The 4,765-nt window shown below is 32.8% G+C and overlaps 1 pseudogene; it reads right to left on the bottom strand.

Annotated features, from left to right (window-relative positions):
• Nucleotides 1-3,434: 3,434 nt before the first annotated feature.
• LOC109391279 (riboflavin kinase pseudogene) lies at nt 3,435-3,931 on the bottom strand (annotated as a pseudogene).
• Between the last annotated feature and the right edge of the window lie 834 nt (nt 3,932-4,765).

Raw genomic sequence — 4,765 nt, 5'->3', positions numbered from 1 at the left:
GTGGCAGTTGAGAACCAGGAGGGGTATCTCGGCAGCGGAGGAAATTTTTGGTTACAGATTAAATTTAGTTATCAGACTGTTTATACATTTTTTTTTCTTGGTTCACTGTTGGAATATTGTTTGTAGAAATTTATCCATTGCTTTCAGATTGTATGTACAATTTGTTGGCGTATAATTGCTTGCAGTATATTCTTATAAACCTTTGAATTTCTGTGTTGTTTTATCTTTATGAAATTCCCCTCTTTGCCTATGGTTATAGTCTTCGCATTAAAGTTTATTTTGTCTAATATAAGTATTGCTACTTCAGCTTTTGTTTGTTTACTTTTGCATGAAATATATTTTTCATCCCTTTACTTTTACTTTCAATCTGTTTTTGTCTTCGATCTCAAGTGAGGCTCTTGTAGGTAGCATATGTACAAGTCTTGTTGTTTGTCTGTTTGTTTTATTTTGTTTTTTGTTTTATCCATTCAGTCACCCTATGTCTTTTTTTCTGGAGCATTTAGTCTATTTACATTAAAAGAATTACTAATAGTTATATAGCTATCGCCATTTTATTGTTTTCGTAGCTCTTCTCTGTTCCTTTCTTATTCCCTTGTTCTCTTCTCCGGTATCTTGATGACTGTATAGTGCTATTTGGATTTTTTTCTCCTTATTTCTTGTATATCTCATATATTTTTGGTTTGTGTTTGCCATGTGTTTCATATATAACAAAGTATGTTTTTTAGCAGTTCATTTTAAGTTAATGGTCACTTAATTTCAAACATATTGTAAAATCACTACAATTTTTACTCACCCCGTCATTTGTTTTTGTAATTTTTTATGCCTTTGTGTGTATCCCTTAATTTATTGTTGTAATTATACATGATCTTCCTACTTTTGCCTTTTAACCTTTGTGCTAGTTTATAGTTGGCTGATTGCTTTTACTAAGTGTTTACATTTTTCAGTGAGATATTATTTCTTTTTTATATTTTCTTATTTATAGTTTTAATCTGTTAATTTCTACTTTAAAATAGTTTCTTTAACATTTCTTGTAATAATGTTTTAGTGGCCATGGACTCCTTTAACTTTTTCTTGTCTTGCAAACTCTTTATGTCTTCTTCAATTTTAAATGGTAGCCTTGCTGGGTAGATTAATCTTGGTTGTAGGATTTTTGTCTTTAATCACTTTGACTATTTTGTGCCAGTCCCTTCTGGCGTGCAAAGTTTCTGTTGAAAAATCAGCTGATAGTCTTATGGGAGCTCTTTTGCATGTAACTGACTGCCTTTCTCTTGCTACTTTTAATATTTTTCTCTTTGTCTTTAACTTTTGGCATTTTATTTTATTTTATTTTATTTTATTTTATATTTTATTTGTTTTCCCTCCACTTAGTCAAGATTTATTTCAAAGCCTGAAATCATTTCAATTAAAAATGGTACTACTGCATCTCTTATAATACATCAATAAAACTAAAACTTTTAAAAATATATAAGACACTATTAACTAACTCCTAATTTGCACAATATCCAATTTTTAAAAGTGATAGCCATTTAACAAAATGTAAGGTAATAAAATATCAAAGAGCTTTCACACTTACCGAGGACATAATTAGGAGCAATCTATTTAAACACAGATCTGTTTTTATACTTTCCATGTTTGTTTTTAATCTTTGCTTTATTAAGCCACTGAGGCTTTTACCAAGTATAGGATTTCTAACATTAAATTATGCTTTTTAGGTATTTTTATAAAGAAAAAATGAAAGACACATATTACATTGTTTGCCATAAATGCATACACCAAAAAGTAAAACACAATCCAACTGAATTTATCCATGCTTTTTTTCCTCCATCATTAGCTTTTGATGCTATTCTAAATACAGTAAAACCTTGGATTGTGAGTAACTTGGTTTGCTAGTGTTCTGCAAGATGAGCAAACATTTCTAATACATTTTAACACGGTAAACCAGCAATATCTTGCAATACGAGTAGTTTGTTTCCAGAACTAATTATGCTCGCAAACCAAGGTATTACTGTACTTTGTAAATAGTTTTGTTAAAATCAGTTCTCTCTTTCTGCAGATTAGAGAAAAGTTATATAAATTATCTTTAAAATTTTCTTCTTTATATAATACCTCTGTCCCCATCCTCTCCGCCAAATCTGGTGCCAAAGTGAATAATGCAATGTGCTGTTTCAAGGGTCCAAACAATCTGTAATCTTAATTTCCTAAGTATGAAAGATTTCAACTTTCTGCCAATATAAACAAAAGTCTCAAATGGCCAAAAATCACTTCTTAGTTGTCAGAAAGCTACAAGCAATCTTATCATTAAATCACATTGTGCATACACAACCACAACAGCTTGTTTTCTCAGGAACATATAATTACATTAAAAACAAATAATTTTCTATTTTGTAGTTTCATTGGCTCTTAACTATTTTCTGTAGTGGGGAAAACAAGTATTCTGTGTTCTTTAAGAAACTGGTATATATAAATGAACTGTTACATATTCATTTAAACTTTGAGGAAACCTAAAGATGAAGCTTTCAGGTTTTTCTAAGATGAAATACAGATAATCACTTAATCACTGTTCATATAGTGAAGGGACAGCATATGGAATGGTAGAGATAGATGCAAGTCTTTGTACGTTGTAGGATATTCTAAATGGAAAACCTGACACTGACAATTGCTTACAGGAAAAAAGAACCAACGTCAAGAAAAATGTTGAATATCTACTCTTAAAAAGAGAGAAGAGCTATATAACACAAAAATGAGACTTAGATATTTGAAAAACACCCATTTTAAGGTTTTAAAAGACAGATAGAAATAAAAGATAGGCAGAGAGCATCTATTAAGAACAATTAGAACTAAGGCAACTATAACAAAAATGAACACAATATAATGATTTGATCTCATAAAGAAATGGCTAATGAAAATTTCACGAGTCTTCATGTTTGTAATATATTAAAGCACAAAATACCAAAAATACAAACTATGAATTTCCCCCCTAAGTGTTTAATAAACTATCAAACCTCTGTTTAATGCATTTATTTTTATTAGCCTTCTCTGTTTAGCAGCAGATGCTATACAAGTAAATACATACTAGTATTTTACCATGAGAATTATTTTCATCTCAAAGTAGTGACTTGCCTTTTTACCCATAGCTATACATTTCATTTCCATTACAAGACACTTAAGACCTTTCTAGTGGTAAATTTAATCAACATATTACATAAAAAGAATTTTGATTTTTAAAAATTACTCTTTGTGGTACTGCAGTATGATGGGTTTCATTGAACAGTTGGAGTATAATAAGGTAACTAACTACATTGTACTGTTTAAACTAATTCACAGCTATAGGAAAATGTTTGATTTTAAAAATATAACCAAGATGAGACTGTAACCAAGATGAACAGTAAAACACTAGAAAACAGTGAATGAATAAATAAGGTGATTTTTTTCCATCAGTAGCCATTCATTATTTTACTTTTAGAAACCTAGAAGAAATTGTCTTCTTTGAGTTTCAAATGTTCTGGTAATTCTAGTCACTTCTTAGCTTTTTCAATATCACCTTGAATTGTTGAAATAAGTGACTCTAAAGAATCAAAGTTTTTCTCTGGTCTGAGGTACCCAACATGGCCACACTGAGGATTTCCCCATAGAAGTCCTCTTTGAAAGTGTGCATGATAGGTGTTTCCATGGACTGTTTTGTATTCTTGTAGTATGGGTTCAATCCTATGTTCTCCACAATGTTATGGACATCCCCGCTTCCAATGCTGGCCCCACCATAATAAATGTCAGTGAATACATCAGCTGGAGGGTTATATACTACTTGTTCAGGAAAGTTAGCTGTGGGGATGCCCAGCTGCTTGGAGCTGTGGCCAAAGACCTGCACTACTTGACTATGATAGAAGTAAGGCAGGTGCCTCATGACACCTTCCCATCTGGGTATGGGCTGCAGCCCAGTCCACAGGTCTGGCAGAGCCATGATTCAGGTGGTGCCCAGACCCCTGAGCCAGCTGCTGAACAAGAGCAGAAGATCGTCAGGGGACCAGGTGGACACACAAAGAGCCAGAAAGTGCTGGTGATGCAGCACAAAAATCCCCTTGCACTACTGACCCAACAGAAGCTATCAGGCTACTTGGAGTCTGCAACCTAACTTTTGGCATTTTAATTATGATGTGTCCTGGTGTGGGCTTGTTTTGGTTCATGTTGTTTTGGACTCTGTGCTTCTTGTGCCTGTATATCCATTTCCTTCACCAGATTAGGAAAGTTTTCAGTCACTATTTCTTCAAATAGGTTTTTAATCCATTGCTCGCTCTCTCTCTTCCATCTGTTACTCTTATGGTGCAAATGTTGGTATGCTTGATAATGTCCCAGAGATCCATGAGCTGTCCTCATTTTTTTTTCTGTATTATTTTCTCTTTTTGCTGTTCTAATTGGGTGTTTCCTGCTACTTTGTTTTCCAGATAATTTAATTGATCCTCTACATTATCTAATGTGCTGTTGACTCCCTCTAGTGTATTCTTTATTTAACTTATTGTATTCTTCAATTCTGGTAGGTTCCTTTATAGTTTCTATTACTTTTTAATGTTTTCTATTTCTTTGTGTAAGATCTCACTGAGTTCATGTGTTCTTTGCCTAAGTTCATTGAGCATCCTTATAACCAGTGTTTGGAACTCTGTGTCTGGTAGATTGCTTGCCTCCATTTGTTTAGTTATTTTCTGGAGTTTTGTATTGTTCTTTCACTTAGGACATGTTTCTTTATCTTCTCATTCTGGCTGACTCCCTGTGT

The sequence above is a fragment of the Hipposideros armiger genome, unplaced genomic scaffold (assembly GCF_001890085.2).
Source record: "Hipposideros armiger isolate ML-2016 unplaced genomic scaffold, ASM189008v1 scaffold_287, whole genome shotgun sequence".
Taxonomy (NCBI): domain Eukaryota; kingdom Metazoa; phylum Chordata; class Mammalia; order Chiroptera; family Hipposideridae; genus Hipposideros; species Hipposideros armiger.
The sequence above is the reverse complement of the archived record's forward strand: the minus strand, read 5'-3'. Positions and strand labels throughout refer to the sequence as shown.